This window comes from Petaurus breviceps, unplaced genomic scaffold (genome assembly GCF_028583685.1).
Source record: "Petaurus breviceps papuanus isolate PSGF00001 unplaced genomic scaffold, PetGlider_PUasm1.0 214, whole genome shotgun sequence".
Lineage (NCBI taxonomy): Eukaryota > Metazoa > Chordata > Mammalia > Diprotodontia > Petauridae > Petaurus > Petaurus breviceps.
Window position 1 is genome coordinate 19,686,362 of NW_027185863.1, and position 22,877 is coordinate 19,709,238.

Sequence of the window (22,877 nt, forward strand, 5' to 3'; positions counted from 1 at the left end):
CTCTCTGTTTGTCTCTGTCTCTGTCTCTCTGTCTCTGTCTCTCTCTTTCTGTCTCTCTCTCTCTGTCTCTCTCTCTGTCTCTGTCTCTCTCTCTCTCTGTCCCTCTGTCTCTTTTAACTTGAGATCTCTTGACGATTAGATTATATTTAATCCTTGTTATAGGATGTTACGCTGCCTTGTTAATTCACACTATGAGTGGTTAATAAAGTTTGTTTGGGCCTTGGAGTAGGAGGACCTGAGTTCAAATCTGGCCTCAGACACTTGACACAAAAACTAGTTTGTGACCTTGGGCAAGTCACTTAACCCCAATTGCCCTCCAAAAAGCAAAATAAATAAAGTTTATTTGGAAGTACTTTAAGAATTATGTCAATATGGGGAGAAGAATTTCAAAGTGGGAAAGGAAATTTGATGTCACTACTCATCCATCCCTCTTTTTGTGAGGTTTAGTACACCTGTCTGGTCCCCTCCCCCATTTCCAGGGATTAACATGCTTGACTGTGGACACACACACACAAACACGCATGCATGGCACACTTCTCTCACCCACATATAAAGCAGAGGAGCAAGAGTCATAAGCTTTGTTTTAAGTTTTTTTTTTCTTTTTTTCTCCCTGTTGCATCCAATCAACACCAAAACACATCTTCCCAAATGCAGCCCAGTCCAGGAATGATAACAGTTAAAACTCCATTACAGATGCACACTAACACAAGATTTGCATTGAGTACTAGTGGAAAATGAAAATATTTATCTTCCTCTTCCCAGCTGCAAAATACATTTGATACATTTGGTTGCTTTCTCCTTTATAATTATTTCTGTTTTGTATCCGGTTAAGAATGCCAGAGGCCCCTGAAATCATCCTTTATGTGCTAGTGCCTATCAGACAGGGAATAAATAGTTTTCTTACCCATTAGCACATTTAGCATGCTTAGCAGATACTCTAGGAGAACAAAGTTCCTTCTCGAAAGGATGGAACAAACTATTAAACAAAACTTGTGAATTCTGATAGATTACCTATCAGGCTACTTCCTCCCCTTCACTTTTCCTCCTTCCTTCCCGAGTGGGACATGACAAAAACGACTGAACAGCAGCATTGTTATTTCTCTTAATCACTTAACAGATCTTTAAGGTTCTGCACCCAAGACAGATGAGTTTAGAATTGTGCTCTTCAGTTTCCTGTACGCTTTCCCAAATGCCAAATTGGCATTGCATTTATTTTCCATGTATTTGCAATATACTTATTTTTTAATTATGTGCATGTTGTCTCTGTCATAGAGCGCTCGGAGTGTTTCATATTTTGTCTTTGTATCCTCAGTGACTGAAACTATGACTGGCATATAAAGAAGCACTTATTATATTAAATGCTCATTGCTTAGACTGACCAAAAGCAAACTTTTCTTCTCTAAGAAGTCTGATGGAGTATCAGATAAGTTTCAGAGCCTAGAGTGACTGCTTCCCAGGGTTGGTGAGAGGATAAAATTAGGTAATTTTGTAAAATGCTTGTAGAAACCTTGAAACGCTATGTAAAATATTTTATTTTATTTTGTAAGCTCATGTGGTGAATGGCTATACTCCTTCACTAGAGACTGAAAGAGAAGAAACAAATATAAATGATATAAAGTATTGTGTTAAATCCAAGGAAGAATTTCTTGACTCTCACTTTAGAAAAATTCAAATATGTAAATGAACCTTCTTCTCCTTAGCCTCTGAACTGAAGGATGATGGTTCTGGACTTCTAGTTCTTTTGAAGAGAGGTAACAGAACAGGCTGTCAAGATGCCTTCCTACTTTATGATTCTCTAAAGGGCTTGACTACCAGAAAAAGAAAGTAGAACAGAAATTCAATGTATTTTTATGATTGCTCTAGAAACAGGTTAAGGAACAATTCTCAAATTTGAGAGTGAGGCCCTCCCCACATACTTCCCCTGTATATAGTACTAAGAACTTAGGGGAGATAGTACAATCCCAGATTCCCAGGAAGCCATTTATTGTTTTATGGATTTTTTTCAACTTCCAAAGTTGTCCACATATGATAGGGCTAAAGGAATCAGATATTTTACATATGGATTTTGGAAATCATCTTTATCACTTTAGAATTATGTTCTTTAGTTTTTTGTACTCTTCCCCAGACCCCAAATTTGCATGTATTTATTTTGCATGTATTTGCAATATACTGATTTTTAAATTATGTGTATGGTGTGTCCTTCATAGAGTACTCATACTGTTTCATATTTTGTCTTGGTATCTTCAGTGACTAAAATAATGACTGGCATATAGTAAGCACTTATTAAATTCTCATTGCTTAGACTGATCAAAAACAAATAAACTTCTTTTCTTCTCTAAAAGGTTTGATATGGGACAATGGCTAGAAGTCAAAAAGAGTTAATTTTTAAATTAATTTGAAAGCAAACAAAAACACTAAAACGAAACCAAAAATTACCAACAAACTCTTCTTAAAAATTAGAACTATTCCAACATGGAATGTATTGCTTTGGGAAGGATTGTTTCCTCTCTCCTCTTCATTCCCTTTACCCCTTAAATCCCATGAAGTGTTCAAGCAGAGGATATATGACCACACGTCAGAGATATTGTGGAAAGTATTATGTTTGAAGGACAAATTGAACTAGTCTCAAATCCAACAGATACTTAATTAAAGTACTTGTTATCTGACATGCAGCATGTTGGGTGCTGGGAAGGCAAAGATAAAAATGAAACTGTCCCTGTTGAAGTCCCTTCCTATGATTTTATTACTGTGGCAGTTTTGTCCTATGAAAACATGTAAATGGCATATGTTAGTTACTCCCCTCTCTGATCAAATATTCATGGAGCATGACTTCAAAAACTACTTCTACAATGGCATTATAATATGAACTGGTTACACTAATATTGCAAAAATATAAAAGTTAGCTTTAATCTCTCAAAAAAATAACAAAAAACATTGGATCATTTGGATTGTTGAGTGCTTTGCTTATAGTAAGTCCCCAAAGTAAGTCTCTTGTACATAATCAGTGTATTCAGCGGATGACTTCACTGGATTTTTTAAATAGTGATTTTTAAGTAAGAAAGTCAATGGACATTGACTCTTTTTGTCATTTTAATGAAGGAATAAACCATATGTTGTCACTGAATATAGTTTCATGTGTTTGATGCGACTTCTTCTCCCAATGAATATTTCTAATATATTCATTTAAAATAACTTCATGAAAATCTCTGGTAGTCATTAAGATAGCTACTGACTATGTTGCTATCTTGGTCATTGTGATAGAACTACTCAGTTTGCGTTGTGAAAGTGATCTGAGAGCCAAGAGAAATGTTTCCTATAATTTTGACTTAAAGAAATAGTCAGTCAGTAAACATTTATTAAGAGCCTACTATATACCAGGTACCATCGTAAGTACTGGGAATAATACAGAGAAAGGCAAAAGACCCTGGCCTCAGGGAGTTTGAAATGTAATTGGAGAGACACTATAGAAACAACTGTGTACAAACAGGATGCATATAGGAGAAATTGAAAATCATAAATGGAGAGGATGCGCTAGAATTAAAGGGGGGTCATAAAAAGTTTCCTGTGGAAGGTGGGATTTGGGCTAAGTCTTATAGGAAGCCAGAGGAGCTGTGGGGCAGAGATGGGGAAGAAAAGCATTCTAGATATGGGAAAAATCAATGAAAATGCCCAGTTAGGAGACGGAGTAAGCCTCTGTCACAAAATGGAGTGTAAGGTATGAGAAGACTGGCAAGGTGTAGGGGGGAATGTTTGAAAGGACAGAAATGCCAAATAGAAGGTTCTGTATTTGGTCATGGAAGTGCTGGTTTATTGAGATATGTATTAAAAAAAGAGGTGACATGATCAGACCTGATCTTTTAGAAGATCGCTTTTGTTTAAGAAAGATTGACAATTAAGTTTTCAGAGAATATTTAGACTACTTTCACTTTAGGGGAAACACTCAATTACTAGACCAGCAGAGTAAGTAATAAAACTTTTCAGTTCAATTCAATTAAAAGTTTCTTGTTATCTTAATTTTCCTACCTGCTGGCAAATACATAAAAATATGTAAACCATTTTGAAACCTTTAGATTTTTAAAATATAATTTAAGGAAACATGTATTATAGATCCACTTCTACTCCGCTGAGGACCAGAACTCTTTATACAACAAATCTGAAAATGTACTAATGTTTAAAAATAAACGATTCCATTTTGCTTCAGATCAATCAATGTGACAAAGTGTTTTCCTCCCAGAGAAGTCAATAAAGCCAGTATTGGTATTCCTATTTTACAGAGGAAGAAATTGATAAGTCTCACAGAGATTGTGACCTGGCAACAGTCACACAACTTTTTCATTTGACTAATGCTTTTTACAGGCCTACTGAGCTTAAGGTCTGGTGATATATGAGCTAAGCCTAAGAGTCAGTAAATAGTGTTGGTGGTTGAGTACGTTATAGAGGTAGGGAGGTGATTACATTCGTGCTGGACTTGCAGTCAAAAAAACGTTGGGTTTGAATCCCAGCTCTAAAACTTATTAAATGCATGACAATGGGCAATTCATTTAAATTCTTGGTATTTTTTTTTTAAATTAGGATAATAACAATTGGAATGTTTACTTCTCAAATTTATTGTGAGGTCTAAATAAGATTATGTATTAGAAGCATCTTGCAAACTTTAGAGTACTATATGAATGTCAGCTATTATTTTTTGTTGTGGTGCTAGTATGAGTGTTTCATGTGGCTATCACATAATTACAGATATAACCAAGTGAGAAGATCCAGGGCTCTGAAAACTCTGTATTTAGGCATAAACCAAAGATCACTACCACTGCCCAACTTGGTAATGATGATTATAATAGCAACTGAGGTATATCTAGCCCCTTCATGCTTGCAACATGCTTTATATATTTTCTCATTTGACCCTTCCAACAATATTGTGAAATTGGAGCTATTAGGGGCAGCTAGATGGTGATGGTGCATTGTGATAGGATGTTGGACCTGGAATCAGGAAGACCTGAACTCAGTCTTTCCTTAGACACTATGTGACCCTAGGCAAATCACTTAACTGCTTTCTGCCTCAGTTTCCTCATCTGTAAAATGGGATAATAATAGTACTTGCTCCCCAGGGTTGAGAGAATAAAATGAGATAATATTTGTAAAGTGATTTGAAAACCTTAAAGTGATATAAATTACACATGTGTACATATGTAAATATATAACACACATAGGAAGAGATGTGTATATATGTTTACATATATGTAAGCTATAATTATTGTATTGTTATTTTACAAATGAGGAAACTGAGGCTGAGTAAAGTTGAGTAAAGACTTGACCAGTGTCACATGGCTAATAAGTGATGAAGAAAGATGGCTTTGTGAAAGTTGAGAGAGAGGAAAGATTAGAGGAAATAAGAGTTATACAGTTCTAAAATTCTTCTTGAACCCTCCTGCTAAATTTTACCCAACAAAATTAGTCACTGTCACAGTAATGTAATTGGCAGAGACTAAGACGTATTAGTCACTATGATGATTCCATTGTAATGGATAGATTTGACCAGAAAAATATGGATGGTATGGGACAGTAATATTTTAGCCATGCAAGCTGTGAAGGAGAAACTAAGAAGGTAATGAGCATTTGTTAAAAAGAGTTGTCATGGACAGAAAAACAGAGAAATAATATAGAAGCATAGAAACTTCAAACAGGAAGAAAAAAACAGAATGAAAAGAAAATATTGAAGCACAGAAACTAAAACCACAAAAACAGAATGAAGAGAAAATAGAAACACTCCAACAAGGAGACTTCTATATAAGCTATGAAGGTGAAAGAGGCTTATATGACAGCACACCTATTTTAGCTGGCAGCATGGTCCTTGACACTGTTTCAAACATAATGATCCTTATTTATATTCAACTTCATTGAAATCCATGATAATAATTCTCTTCATTGCAAATATTTCCCTGTCTCAACCTCATCCTTCTTTTTTCAACCTAAGAATTCCTTTTTTTTAATAAAGAAAAGAAAAAACATAAATGAACCACGTTACAGAATGTTATTTAAAAAGAGGACATATAGAAGAGATTAATGATGGGGAGGGGTGGGAAATACTCCCTATGTGCATAGAGGTCTCTGATGAAGACCTGTCAATGATAACTCAGTGTATCTGAGATGGCACTTTCAGGAAGCCCCTCGTACTACAGTGTGATCGGGGAATTGATGTTGCCTAGTTTCCAAAAACTGGAAGAATTACCTGAATGGGGGAGCCATGAGGATGAAGTTGAAGGGGAGAATTGTTTTCCATGAAAAGAATAATTATCATAAAGCTCAATTAGAGAAAATAGAACAGAGTACTTTCTGCTCCAGATTCTTAGGATGGAGTTTCCATGGTGCCAGCCATACTATGCCACTATGTCCGGGGCCAAATGCACATTTATACACTGATTATTGTGTTAATTTAGCCACAGATAAAGGAGACAATAAAGGGATTACTCTTGAAAATTGGGGCTTTGCCTTACCTAATATTTAGAAACTTCAAATAACTGATTCTTGTCAAGAAGTCAGGCTTCAGGTAACTTATTTTTAGGTAAAATGTTTAAAAAAGAAATTGTGACTGTTCTAGATTATAGAACCCAGACACTGACCAACTTCTTATGTATGTGAGTCTTTACATCTCTTCTCAGGACTTATAGGCTCATAGGCTCAGGTTTTTTTTTCTACCTACACAGGCCTTTAATAATGATAATTTCTTCTTGCTAGTATTTTCATTTCTTTAAGATCAATAGTTCTGAGCTGGAAGGACTTCAGAAACCACATAGTCCAGCCCTTTCTTTTTACTGATCACAGAAACAGAATCCCAGCAGTGATTAAGTGACTTCGTCAAGGTCACGTTTATCTTAAGCATCAAGTCCTTTACATTGGTAAAGTGGCACCCGAATTTTAAATGAGCAGGTTATGATTTTCTTTCTTTCTTCTCACTCCAGCTGAATGTCGGGCTTTTCCCACACTCACCTTACTCAGACTGGGGATAAAATTATGACCTGGATTTACCTAATGAATAAATATGACATAGTTTCTTCCTTTACATAATTCTGTTTCTTATCAAATTCACACAAAAAATTGTAATTATGGGCAAAAGTGGAGGAAGAAAGGAAGGAAAGAAAGAGAGAAAGAGAAATGAAGGAAGGAAGGAAGGAAGGAAGGAAGGAAGGAAGGAAGGAAGGAAGGAAGGAAGGAAGGAAGGAAGGAAGGAAGGAAGGAAGGAGGGAAGGAGGGAAGGAGGGAAGGAGGGAAGGAGGGAAGGAAGGAAGGAAGGAAGGAAGGAAGGAAGGAAGGAAGGAAGGAAGGAAGGAAGGAAGGAAGGAAAAAAGAGCCAGGTAGTACAGTGGATAGAGCAATCATACTGCAATCAAATTAGCATCCCCAACATTAGAGTTCAAAATCCTGTCTGTGTGTCTCTGAGCAAGTCACTTACCTATTTTACTTCTTTTTTTTATCTTTATAATAAGAAGGTCAAACTGTAAGTTTCCTTCCATTTCTAAAGCACTGGTTCTATGATCCCATATATGGAAGTGGGGAGGAGGTCCACAAATTTTTTCTTATTTCATCTCTTGATTTTCTTCCCTTTAAGTGATGGTGATGCATGAATAGATTGATATTGATTAGAAACAACCAGTTAAATGAATATTTTGTGGTGTAATTTTTTTTTCCTGTCAGATTCTATTGTCACTATAGAACAGAGTGATTGGGGAACCAGTGATTTGGAGACACTTAACATCCAGCTCAATTATAAATCAAAATTCATTTCTCACTCATGAAAGCCTGACTTGAATTAAAAGGAGAAAAATAGAAACCTTTTCAGGACCAAAACATTTTCTGAATGATATTTTGTTAAAGCAAAAATACATGGGCATTGTTCTTAATTTTTGCCTCATGAAGCTAACATTTTAGCTTTGTGAATAGTGGAAAGGAAAAATGTTTAGCTGAATATTATGCTCTTCCCTTAGCTTGGCATCTTGACGATAGATTTGGAGACTATAATATTAGCTATGTTGTAACAGCAAATATCTGTGAGCCTTTGAACCACCTTAATATTGTGGAGAACAGTGCTATCTAAAAAGGACCAGCGAGTTAAATGTACGAATTCATCCCTTCTTAAAACTTCCAGGTGAAACTTTTGGTACTCTGTCAGCATTTTTTCCAAAATCATTATTTAACATAAATAACATACTACTGCTGCTGGACAGATGATAAGGAATGGATACAACAAGATTCCCCTTTCCCAGAATGTTATATTATGAGAAATGTTGCTTTTTCTTTTTTTTCTTCTTAAAATTAAAATGACCAACTTATAAAGATTTGTGTTTGACACCTGGTTAGTGGATATCCCCATTAGGAAAGAGAATGCCTTTCAAAGATACACTCTATTTTCAGAAATTTGAGAGGTAGAAGTAACATGAGAGGCATAGGAATATGCTCCAACATGTTTGAAAAAGTAGGCAATGGCACAAAAATATTATGAACTCTTAAATAAAGTAATGTCAAATGTGCCAGAAAGAAAAAAAAAAGATGCATCAAGCTAAAAATGGGAAGGATAAGGTTGATAGAAAAGTAGATAAAGGAGAACTGGGTTCAGGGAAGAAAAGGAGAATTAGGGAAGTCTGGAGGTGAAGAAGCTCACTATACAGATTTTTTTTTTCTTTACCCCCCAGGATAGAGTGGATTCCAAGTCTGAAAGACACCTATGGTGATCGACACATATTCCTCTATTCCCCACATTTTATTTATTTATTTATTGCTCTTTTTAGAGGGGGGAAGGCAGAGCATTTGAGGTTAAGTGACTTGTCCAAGGTCACACAGCTAGTAAGTGTTAAGTGTCTGATGCCAGATTTGAACTCAGGTCCTCCTGACTCCAGGATGGCTGCTCTATTCACTGTGCCACCTAGCTGCCGCACATTTTATTTGCTTTTGAGGATAATAATAATAATAGCAAGAATTTTTATACTATCATTTTAATAGTGCTCTGAGGTTTGCAAAAGCACTATACAATTTTTTCCCCTTTGTTTAACTCTCAGAGTTAGGTGCTATTATTTCCCTTACTCTGCAGACGAGGAAATTGAGGTGGACAGAAGTTAAATGACTTGCCCCAAATCCCATATCTAACAAGTGCCTGAGGCTGGATTTGAATTCAGGTCTTCCTGATTCCAGGTCTAACTCTATCCACTGTGCCCCTTAGTTTGTCTAAAGTCTCTAGTTGGTCTAACAGTTCCAAGGGTGAAAAATTTGCAGCCTTGAGGATACACATGGATCTGGAAGGATCTAGAAGGCTACATGTGCCCTCAAGGCCTCAGGTTCCCCAACCCTGACACCTCTACTTAGGGAAGCATGGGGCCATCTTGAAGCTACGGATGTTACCCACAGTATTTCTTTTTTTTGCTTTTTGGAGGGCAATTGGGGTTAAGTGACTTGCCCAAGGTCACACAGCTATTTTTTGATCCGAACCCAGGTCCTCCTGACTTCAGAGCCAGTGCTTTATTCACTGCATCACCTAGCTGCCCCAAGCCCACAGTATTTTTAAGTGACATAATATATATAAAACACTTTGGAAACTTTAGATACTATATAAATGCTAGCTGTTGTTGTTGTTACTCATTATTCTGAAAAAAAAAATCTCCACCTGATTGTCAGGGCCTACAATTCTTTAGTATAAGCCAAAGTCAGCTATTAATTCACCAGTTAGATAAAAGGTTTAGTTGAGGTAATTTATTTACTGAACTTTTTTATAATAACTGGCAATCAATTGACCAGAAAGAGTAAGAAAGAGTAAATCATTTATAGCAGATCCTTTCTTTCTTTGTTAGGAAGGACCTAGATAGTTGGGGAACAATTGGGGACTGAGATATTGACAGTGGGAAAGGAAATCATTAAAAAAAGATAAACCTGGGGATACAGAAACCAAAACAAAACAAAAAAAAATCACTAGCTTCATGGGGGAGACCAGATCGGTTCTGGCCTCAGATACTTAGCACCCACACAAAATAACTGGCCGTGTATAACCTTGAGCATTAAATTACTTAACCCCAATTGCTTAAAAAAAAATACTTAGTTTACAATCTTGGTTGAAGAGATAAGCAACCTTAAATTCAGTGTTGCTTTATTCCATGCCACTGGAAAGGCAATACACTTAGGGAGAGTATGTGATTAGGAAAATTAGAGATAGATGTCTCCTGTACTACTCATTGATCAAGGGACATGACTACCCTGGCAAGTTGGACAGCTGCTCTGAGACCTACAGCCAGGACGCCGTCCAGGAAAGGAATGTGAAGGTGGAAATTCTGGACAGAGGTCAATGAATCTGGAACTAAATTTCTCTCATTGTACCTGACCCCAACATCAGGCTTTCTATCATCTTACTATAGCCGATTACAAACATTTGATAAAGTTTTGGAGATTGGGAATACCTGAAATTTAGGAATGACTTTATTCTTATAATGACTTCTTTTTCAGAAATCATAAAACTAAGTAGAATAAAATGACAGAACTCTGTATTTGCCATGAATCAATTAATTGTAAAGTTCACAGATTAAATTTTTAAGAATTTCAGAATTATATGTTGATGAAACTGGGATTTTGGTATTTTCTTTTAAAATAATTTAGTCATTGAAGCTGTTACACAGAGAACCTGGACAAACTTAATGAGAATTAAGCAAATTACAATTGAGTGTGTTCTTAATCTGAGCTCATTATTCCAGCTATATTAAGAGATAGTGCCTCCCAATCCATGTAGGCAGCAGGCATAATGCTGGACCCAGAGTCAGTTTCCTGAATTCATATATTTATTGCACAGATAGGAGGTTTACTCCCTGTGTGATTTTGGGAAAGCCACTTAACCTCAGTCTCCAGCTCTGTAAAATGGGGATAATAATACTACCTACCTCCTAGGGTTGTTGTGAGGATAAAATGGGATCATTGTAAAATACTTTGCAAACCTTCCAGCATTATATAATTGCTATTTTTTTTTTTATTTTTGCCTCTTGTGTATTTTAACCTTTTTTCTAGTAGAGCATTTTTTCTCTCCCTGAAGCCTTCATTTGCTATACACAATACTCAGCTTCAGGCCTTCAAGTTCACCCACTTCTTTGTATGATGGGTTGGTCCCCCTCTCTCACCAGTGTTTCCTTGTCTGTATCTTGAGAGGTCTGGACGAAAGGACCTGGTAAGTGCTGTCTAGCTATGACTCCCCAGCTTGCCCGTGAGCAGGAAACTTGGCAGAGAATAAAATGGGCACGTTTGTTTGGATGAGACGCCAATGCGACCCCCAGGGCAGCCGCTGTCACTAGGCCCGCACATTCCAGGGTAAATTCCCAAATATAATGAACCCTCTTCCTCAAAGGCAAAACCACAATATTTATTCGGGAGATCATTACGATACCAGGAGGTAAGACTGGGCAGTAAATCACTAATCCTGGGAGCTGCCCACATCTCAAGCCTTCTTTCTGTTAGGCTCCCCACCAACCAGCTCCCCTTGACAAACCCCTCCCTCCACCCCCTCATGCTGGCTTCTCTCTCTCTGCTCTGCTCTCTTGGGTAAGCTCCTCCCACACTGGGCCCCATGTGACCTGGGCTCCATGTGACTGTGACCCAGCCTCCATGTGATCCAGCCTCCATGTGACTGTGACCCAGGCTCCATGTGACCCAGGTTCCATGTGACACAGCCTCCATTTGACCCAGGCTCCATGTGACCCAGCCTCATTGTGGTCACAGCTGTGAGCTGAGACAGAGCTCAAAGCAGGTCACATAGTCCTATCAGTGGACAAGGGAAGATCTTCCTATTCCATTAGCATTACAGGTTGGTTTTAGTATTGTAGTGTAGAGAAGACAAAAATCCCTTCCTGAAACAGCTTCAGCACAGTCACTATTTACCCAGCATAGGCTTGAAGGGGCCAGGCTACCCAAGCCAGCATGACGGGCTGGAGAGAGGAGTCTGTCCAAGGCAGCTCGGTGGGGAGCCTACCAGAAAGATGGCTTATGAGGTGGAGAAGCCCACGTGTCTGCAAAAGCCGGGGGCAGCAGATGGGTGTCAGTGTGGAGGCTCGGTATGCTTGTCCCAGATACATAGATATAGGTGTGGGTATAGGTATAGATGATCTGGATATAGATATAGATGTGCATATAGACATGAATGATAGACGTAATATAGATATAGATATAGATATAGAGAATGGTATAGGTATAGGTGTTGTCATAGTTATAGATATAGGTGATGGAGATACAGATATAAATATAGATGTGGATGTAGAGATAGACACAGATACAGATATAGATATAGGTGTGGATGTAAATATAGATAGAGATGATACACATACAGATACAGATGGGGATATAGATGTAGATATGGACATGGATGTGGACGTGGACGTGGACAGGGACGTGGACATGGACACGGATGTGGACGTGGACGTGGACGTGGACAGGGACGTGGACATGGACATGGATGTGGACGTGGACGTGGACATGGATGTGGACATGGACGTGGACAGGGACGTGGACATGGACATGGACGTGGACGTGGACGTTGACAGGGATGTGGACGTGGACATGGATGTAGATCCATGGATGTAGATTTAGAATAAGAGAAAACCATGTAACAGGATCATTCAGTGCTCACCTCTGAAGATCATAGGCTTTCTTTTGCACCAAGTACAACAGTAGATATTATACCTTCTGAAATTAATGACATAGATGAATGGAATTGTTTGCATCTGAATTTGCTGATTTAACATAAGGAGCATCTCTGAAGGAAGATAGCTATCTGCCTTCGCACCACACGTCAGCGAGGATAAACATCTCAGCCCAGGCTCATGGGCTCATTGATATTTAATCAATACTATGCCTACATTCCAGCATAATAGGGAGCCTTAGTCAGGACCTTTGCGATGGTCCCCTAGGTGCTCAAGTGTGGCCCATTTGACTGAATTCAGTCAAGCCCTAGTCTGACCATCAACACTGGTGGTTTAGTTTTCTTAATTCATAGGGGGAATCAGCCTATGATGAAATGTGGCCTCAGGCTCTACTGACCCAGAGACTGCCTGAATAGCCCACCTCTGAGGCTTTCCCTCTTAATATCATAGAATGAGGTCCTATTTGTAAAGCACTTTTCACAGTGCCTAGCACATACTAGGAGCTGAATAAGTGCACATTACCTTCCTTTCCTATCAAGCAAGAATCCCTGAAAGAGAACTTAGACTAGAGTTGAAAATTAGGTGAGAATAGTATAGGGAGAGAGAAGAGAGTTGACAAGAAAGAGAATCTCCAATCTTCAGCATATCAAAGGTGCCAGCAAAGTCCATATTGGAGGTAATCTATAGTGAAAGAGAAAAGATTACAAGGAAGGAATAGACAAGGAATCTAGTCAAAGGCAGAGATCAAGTTACAAAAGCAGACAGAGTAATGTATTTGTGGATTAGCAGACTTTGCTCTGCTTATAGGACTAGCATCACAGCACCTCTTTTACATGTATGCCAGTGTCACAACAATGCAATATTCACAATGCCTACGGTGACTATAAATATGCTGGTATAAAGTTGTTAATCACAAAATGTAACAGGCTCCCTACATGAGGCACATAGTCAGAGCATTTATTCAAATACCAGAAAGCTGAGTCCCAAAAGCAGCACGTCAAAACCATTTACAGTAGCTAAAGAGTTGGCACACATACTTAATGCAGTAAATACCCACATTCTCAAGCCTTCAAAACAAAACAGGCTCCCTCAAGCAAAGATACTCTCCTCACTCACGGTAACTGCTCAACCTCCACACAACTCCCTTCCAGCAGCTCCAGCCCCCCTGCAATTCCCATCCCCCTGCAGTTGCCATCTCCCCACAGTTGCTGTCCTCAGCAGTGCTTAGCAGGAGTCCTCAGCAGAAGTTCTGGATGGCTCTCAGAAGAAGCTTGTGCTGACACTGCTTCTAGTCACATACTGGCTCCAACCTGGCCCCTACTCAGCTTCTTCCTGCCCCACCCCTTCCTGCTATATCAGCAAGTTCAAGGGGCATGGAAGATCTTCAAATCCCATTACCATTACAAGCCAAACTCCCTTCTGGTTTTATTTTTTTAAGGGACAATAAACAATGACCCAGCTAGAAATAGAAACCATGAAAGTACAGTGACAGAAAACATGGAAGGGTCAAGAGTGCTAGGCACTGCAGACAGGTCATAAGGTCATAAGCATGAGTCATAAGGGGGGAAATGTTTTCTTTAGCAATTTTGAGAGCAATAATTCTTCATATAAAGAATTTTCAGTAAAGTGGAGGAATAGAAGAGAGAAGGTAAAAGGCTGAAGTGGGGAGTTTGGTGCATAATGGAGAACTAAGACAGGACTAGTAAGAAGTCTGGCAGTGAATGGTATGAGAGATGTGGACCAAAAAGTGAGTTTGTTGCTGGATTAAAGAAAAGTTTTTAAGGATATGAAATCATTTAAAAGATAAAGACCAAATGGGATGATTGATACAGCAAAATAGTGGGTGAGGTAGGAGGAGATGAAATTAGCTGTTCACGTGGAAGATTTAGTCTTGATAAAAAGGGAAATGATCTCTTCCTATGAGCCAAAAGGGGTGAGAATGCGGGAAAATGTAAGTGTGAGAGAAGGGAGTTTATTAGGCTTATTTTTGGATGGTTTTGATTTGGGTTTTTTGTGTTTGGTGTTTTGGCTTTGTTTTGTTTTGTTTTTCCTTTTCCCAGCAAATAGGAAGTCATATGCTAAGAATGGCAGCTAAGTGGTACAATGGGTGGAGTGCAGGGTCTGGAGTCAGTAAAACTCATCTTCCTGAGTTCAAATCTGGCCTCACATACATAATAGCTGTGTGATCCTGGGCAAGTCACTTACTCCTGTTTCTTCAGTCTCTCATCTTGGCAATTAACTCCATTTTTTTGCCAAGGAAACCCCAAATAGGGTAGTAAAGAGTCAGACACAACTGAAACAACTGACAAGAATGCAAGAAAAATCATGGTGGGTTTGAGTCGAGGTCTTATGGAGCATAAAAATAACTTGAAATAGCCACTATAGTGATAGAGACAAAGAATCAACAGGTGTTAAAAGAAAGAATTGCTAAGTAGTATGAGAACCTAATAAAGATTAGAATTTCAAATGAACAAAATTAGTTCAGCTTTGTGATTATCTCCAGCAATTCTCATGAATCAAGGAGCAGGATTGAAAAAGGAAGATGGTTGAAGACATACAAAGTTGGAGATAGTGGAGAGAGTATTTATGTAGTTTCAGGAGTCTGGGAGAATGGAAAGAGACACTAAAATAGGAACTAGGAAGACATGAAAAATAAACTTTATTTAAGTCACAATGTCTAGTACTGGTCTTGATAAATATCTATTTACCATTCAAACAAGTCTATTTTAGAGACCATGAAAGATTTTTAATAAGAGCTATATTTATTCTTGGGGGGGAGGGGATCTAGAATAAAGAAAACTGAATTTAATTATCAGTTTTGACTCTTACTAACAATGACCTTGAATAAATAATTTATCTGGGCCTCAGTTTCTTTCTTTCTTTTCTTTTTGGATTGGGGAAGTCAAGACAATTGGGGTTAAGTGACTTGCCCAAAGTCACACAGCTGGTAAGTGGCAAGTGTTTGAGACTGGATTTGAACTCAGGTCCTCCTGACTCGAGGGCTAGTGCTCTATTCGCTGCAATACCTAGCTACCCCTAGGCCTCAGTTTCTTTATCTGAAAAATCCCTATAGTATAATACATTGCCATATGCCTCATAGGGTAGGGAAAGCACTTTGGAAACCAGCAAGTTCTATATAGATGGGAGCTGTTATTAATTTATTACCATTTTAAGAATCTAATTAAAATTTTTGCTACCTTTTATTATTACATTGTATTTTTTTTAATTTCATGAAATATATTTCCTGACTTTCAAAGCCATGGCTTTTATGAATCAAACAGCAAAAAGAAAAAACATAATCATGATTTCTTTATTGAAGGGCTGCATGAATGGTAGTTAAAAAGAAAGGCCAACCTTCTCTTCCTTTTATTCCATATGGGCATGTGGAATCACAAAACTTGCAAATCACAATGGGTTCTTTTTTTCCTTTTTTTTTATTAATCAAATGCTTTATTAACTTCTAGTTTACATCATTCATTTCTGCAAGATTTTGAGTTACATATTTTCACCCTGTTTTTCCCCTAACCACCACCCCAAAATAACGATCCCACTGGATATCCCCTCCTCCAATCTTCTCTCTCCCATATCTTCTCCCATACCCCTCTGACTCTCCAGTAGTAGGGCACGGTGGGTCTCTATGCCCCAGTGCCTGTATATCTTATTTCCCAGTTACATATAAAATAATATTAATAATAGTGTATATATATATATATATTTTAAACATTTGATTTTAAAACTTTGAATTCAATATTCATTTCCTTCCTCCTTTGTCACCCACTCTTACTGGGAAGATAATCAATTCAATATAGGTTGTACATGTGTAGCTATGCAAAACATTTCCATAGTGGATATATTGTGAAAGACTGACTATATTTCCCTACATCCCACTTGTTCTATTCTCTAATTTTATCTCCTCCCTTTTCAAAAGTAGGTGCTTCCAACTTCCCTCCCCCCCAGTCTGCCCTCCCTTCCATCCCCCCCCCTTTCATCCCCTTCCTCCCTACTCTTCTGTAGGGTGAGGTACCCTATTTAGTGTGTATGTCATTCCCTTCCTAAGCCAAATTCAATGAGAATAAGATTGACACATTTGCCTTCCTCTTCTTCCCCTCCATTGTAAGCATTTTCCCTTGCCTCTTCTATATGAGATAATTTACCCCATCCTCTCTCTCCCCATCTCCTATCATTATATTCTTCTCTCACCTCTTAATTTCACCTTTTAAGTATCATCCCTTCCCATTAAATTGGTCCTATGCCCTCTGTCTATGTATACCTGTATACATATACATATATATATATACATATATATATATATATACACTCACATATGTTTTCATACGCCCATATACCCTCCTATATAGACATAAGTGTGTGTGTGTATATTTCTATTCCTTTCAATTATTCTTATACTGAGAAAAGTTTCATAAGTTACAATTATCATTTTTCCATGTAGGAATATAAGTAGTTCAACTTTATTAAGTTCCTTATGATTACTTTTCCCTGTTTACCTTCTCATGCTTCTCTTGCCTCTTGTATCTGAATGTCAAATTTTCTATTCAACTCTAGTTTTTTCATCAAGAATGCTTGAAAGTCCTCTATTCCACTGAAGGAACATATTTTCCCCTGAAACCTGATACTCAGTTTTGCTGGGTAGGTGATTCTTGGTTTTAATCCCAGCTCCTTTGCCTTCCAGAATATTATATTTCAAGTCCTTCCATCCCTCAGTGTAGAAGCTGCCAGATCCTGTCTTATCCTGATTACATTTCCACAGTATTCACATTGTTTCTTCCTGGCTGCTTCTAATATTTTCTACTTGATCTGGGAATTCTGGATCCTGGCTATAATATTCCTAGGAGTTTTCTTTTTGGGATCTTTTTCAGGAGGTGATTGGTGGATTCTTTCAACCTCTATTTTGCCTTCTGTTTCTAAAACATCAGAGCAATTTTTCTTGAGAATTTTTTGAAGGATGATTTCTAGGTTCTTTTTTTTTTTTTGATCATGGCTTTCAGGTAGTCCAATACTTTTAAAATTATCTGTCCTGCATCTATTTTCCAGGTCAGTGATTTTTCTCAATGAGATATTTCACATTGCCTTCTATTTTTTCATTTGCTTGGTTCTGTTTATTAGTATCTTGATTTCTCATAAAGTCACTAGCTTCCATTTGCTCCAATCTAATTCTGAAGGAATGATTCTCCTCAATGAGCTTTTGAGAATCTTTTTCCATCTGGCAAATTCAGCTTTTTAAGGCATTCTTCTCATTGTCTTTTTGAGCCTCTTTTGCCATTTGTGTTAGTCTGTTTTTTAAGGTGTTATTTTCCTCAGTCAGGCTGTTGAATCTCATTTCATAATTTTTTTTTTCATCGTTCTCATTTCTCTTCCCAATTTTTCCTCCACTTCTTTTATTTGGTTTTCAAAATCCTTCTTAAGGTCCTCTATGGCCTGTAACCAGCTCATATTTTTCTTGGAAGCTTTTGGTTCAGGAGTTCTGACTTCACTGTCTTCCTCCTGTTCCATGCTTTGATCCTTTTTGTCCCCAAAATAGGAGTGTAAAGTTGGATTGCTCTGCTTGCTTTGCTTCCTTTGCCTGCTCATGTTGCCACTCAATTACTTGACTTTTGAGCCTTTTGCCACAGTAGGACTCTGCTACCAGACAGGGGAGCTTCGTACCAAATGCTGGGGTTTTCTCAGCTGCCAGAGGTATTATTTGGGTGCCCTCTCTGAGTTCTCCACACACTCTGGCAAGCTGGACACACATCCCAGGACCCCCACCCTAGACTGCAATCCAGATCCAAGCAGGTTAAAGCAAGAGCTATTACCCCTCACTGGTTGCTTGGTCCCCCTACAGTCTGCAGGCCAGGAGGTGAAGCTGCCAAGTGGCTGTGGCTACATAGCTGCTCTGTCTCAGCAGCTTCTCCCTCCAGGGGATAAAGGCCAACCACACCCCCAAACTACTGGATTCCTAAGTCCACACTCTGCTGACCTCTCACTTTGTCCTTAGCATCTGTGGGTTGATAATTCTGGAAACTGCCACAGCTGCTGGTGATCTGAAGTCCCTCCTGCCCCTGGTCAGGCTGACCTGGGGCTAAAACCTCTGGCTCCTGCAGGGTTGGGGTAGCCTCCCACTGCGCTAAGCTGTCCTCTTCCTGCCAGGCTGTCCTCAGTGGGAGGTGAGTTTCTCTGTGTCATTTTGTGGGTTCTGTAGCTCCAAGGTTTATTCAGAGTCACCTTTTACATGAATTGGAGTTGGGACTCACAATGGGCTCTTTAAAATATTAGTGAAGTAGAGAACAGGTATACACAGAAGCATTCCATTTACAAATTATATTTTTCCCAGCTCACTACATTATTGATCACATTCCTTTCAGTGAAAAGGAATCTGTGGCAGTATTAGAAATTACCAGTATTTTAGAACATTTGACCTATACGTTGTAAGTTTTTTGGGAACATCACTTTCAAGACATTTAGAAATATCTGCAATTCTGGTGCTATAAAAATAATAAAGGAGAATTCATTTACTCTCCCCCTCCCCCTTAATGAGGATGTTTGGCATGCTTTATGTATAGCAGGCAGAGAACTCGGCTGCTTTTGTTTTTTTTTCCCCAAAGAACTTTTAAAGAAAAACTAAGAATCTAAATCCCACCACATAATGTCCCAACAGTGTTAGCCATAGGAATAAAACAATTTTTTATATTCTATATTCTCATAGGCTATGAGCCAACCTTTGAATGTCTCAATAATATAATGATTGTGAATGGAAGAACCAATATTTGTATTCTGATAAGACAATTGTGCCCTCTAGCAATGGACAGGGGTTTTCTCTTTAGTGTGTAGCTCTGGGTAATGCTATAGGTAATAGCAAGTGAAAGGGATGCCCTCTAGTCAGGTTTTTTTCTTCCCCTACCATTTCTTAGTAGATTTTGTCTTTGGATGAACAACTTTGATTTATATCCCCTGGGTGATTAAATTTCCCAGGCATTTCTTGTTTCTTAAACCTTGGTATGTGATGGGTGATGATATCTATCTGTTCTTAAATATGAATAATTTATTGAAAAAACCTGCTATGGAATAGTCCTACATAAGTAACTAAAAATTTAATGCATATTCTCCCAAAAGTGGCTTAGACAGGTCAGCTAGCAATTTCTTTTTATAGGGAATACTTTCAATAATAGCTACTTATGTCTCCTTTTTATATTAGACACAGTTAATGGTTAACTGGTTTTATTTTTATTTCTAAATGTACATTAATTCATTTCTGATTTTTCCACTGCTAGTACCATGCCACCCATACTATGTTGTATTGAACTACTTCATATATATTTGTATCTAACTTTGTATTTATGTGATATATACATGCATATACATATATATGTATGTATACAGGCAGATGTAATTTTATTGTGCTTCACTTTATTGAGCTTTGCAAATACTGCATTTAAAAAAAAATTAAAGGTTTGTGGCAACCTTGGGTTGAGCAAATCTATTGGTGAGTTTTTCTAACAGCATGTGCTCATATTATGTCTCTGTGTCATATTTTGGTAATTCTAGCAACATTTCAAACTTTTTCATGATTATTATAACAATTATGGTGATCTTTAATCAGTGGTCTTTGATGTTGAGATTATAATTGTTTTGGGGAACTATGACCCACTCTCATTTAAGATGGCAAACTGAATTGATAAATTTTGTGTGTGTTCCGAGTGTTCCACTGATCAGAATTTCCTGGTCTCTTTCCCTCTCCTCTTTGTCTCTCTATTCTCTGAGACACAACAATATTAAAATTAGGCTCACTGATAATCCTACAACGGCCACTAAGTATTTAAGTGAAAGGAAGAGTCACACTGTGCAAATTTTATTTTTTTTTATTTTAAGAAATTGCCACAGCCACTCCAACCTTTAGCAACCACCACCCTGATCCGTCAGCAGTCATTGACATCTAGGTATCATTCTTCCGCAAAAAGATTAACTGACTAACTGAAGGTTCAGATGATGGTCAGGAATTGGTAGTAATAATTTTTTTTTTAAATAGAGTTTAAAATATTGTTTTTTTTTCAGACATAATACTACTATGCACTTAATAGACTACAGTATAGTATAAACATAACAGTGATATGCACTGGGAAACCAAAAAATTTGTGTGACTGTAGGGTTAATGGGATATAAGATCTTACCATCTATTAATAGGCCTCACATAGAGCTCTGAAGCAGAGCCAGTTAGACTCTGTCCCATGAGAATTTTCACACTTTCCAATTAAGTGCCAATTTCCAATCTTCTTGGTGCTAAGCCAATCAAGTGCCTACTCTTTGTCTGGAAGCCATATGTGGTATATTGCATGGAGAGAGAGGTGCAAGCAGAGAGAGAAGTTGGTGGAGGGAGGAATTTGCCTAAGGAACTTGTTTGTGGGGAGGCATGACAGAAAGAACTCTTAAGATGCCAGCGCTCCCATGTATGAATATTTTTGTTTCCTTGCTAAATTTTGCCTTTTGGTATCCCAATAGTGATATTTCAAATAAATATTTAGGTTTTGGATGAAGAGAGTTTTTTTTAAATATATTTTTCCAACCAACTCTGGAAATACGCGTGTATATTGATAGCAGCTGCTGTAAGTATTGCCTTGGTGTTACAGTGACTAGAACCTGTATGATTTCTGAGGTATGCCGGTATGTAAGCTCACTGAAAGTAGAGATTGTTTCATTCTTTGTATCCCCAAGACATAACTTAGTGCCTGGAATATAGCAGGTGATTAATAAATACTTGTTTATTGATTGATTTAATTTTATCAGTAATGTAGAATATATCAGTATTTACCATTCTAAGAAATTGCTTGAGTTAACCACCCATGGAAATAACTAAAAGCCTTTGTCTTTGGTTTTCTGATTACTTGATCCTTTCAGAGTCTTATATTTTTGCATATTTTTATCCTAATCTATGGTTTAAGGAGAATTTCATCTTAACGCTTAAGAGTTATAGGATTCTTTTTTACTTAGAAGCAATATTAGAGACCATTTTAGTTGAACTTCATCATTTTTTTAAAATTTATAATTACAGGGAAATGATGCTGGGAATGGTTAAGGGGATGGCACAAGTTAATGTCTGGTTAATGTCAGGACCACGACTAGACTGCAATCCATGGTTTTTCCCCTAGATGAGAGGTCATAAATATATTATAATTTTGTAAAAATCTGATGTAAAAACTGTTATTAAATAAAAAACAACAAAATGAATCTTGAGACACTGTGGTATGGTGGGAAAAAAGTAGTTAACTGGACCCCAGGAGACCTGAGTGCCAGTCCCATTTCTGCTGCTCACCAGCTTTGTAAAATTGTTTAATTGATATTATGTCCCTAGACCTTGTTTTCATTTAGAAAATGAGGGGATTAAACTCAATGATTTCTAAGTCTTTCTGAAATATTCAAGGATATGATATGAATATAAAGACAGTGTAGCATCATTTTCAGAAAATTGGGGTTTAAACTTTCATTTTGTTACTAGTTATGTGAAGCCGTATAAGTACTTCAACTTTTTACTAACTAGAACGTCCATTAAACCATAAAAAAACTGGGATTTTCATTGTTGGGGTTCATCACCTGTTGAAATCACAGACTCTTCCAGTATTCACATAAATTTATTCAATGATGTCAAAAGAATGTGGCTTTCATATAGGGAACATACGGTTTCATTTCACTATTATTCAGACAAATGATGCTATTTACCATTTATCTGAAGTCCACAGAAATATCACATCACTGAGAAGGGTCTCAAAGAAAGCTAGATTTATATTGAAGCTACTTAAAATTCAATGTATACAATCCGTGCATTTGTGGAACTCTGATTCATCACTGTAACCAGATTGTACACTGCTGGTGTATGCTTAGATCTAAGAACTTCCAAGCAAAAAACTGGATCCTCCACTATTTGAGAACACTTCCTGAGCCTCTTTTTCTGGTAAAATTGACAGTATCACAAAAATAATCCATTCATTGATTTAAGAATTTCATATATGTTTATGATTTCAAGTGACACTCTTCTTCCCTCTATTTTATGACCTCAGACTTTATGTAGCCATTTAAAAGATTCACTTGCAATCTCATTCCATGGAATTGTAGAAGAGCAGATGGCAAGAGGGAGTAAGATGATGGTAGAAATGCTTTCATGTATTTGAAAGAATTCTGTTAGCATAAATCTTCATTTTTTCCTCTTGTCTCAGGGCATTGTATGGTGTTCTTCAT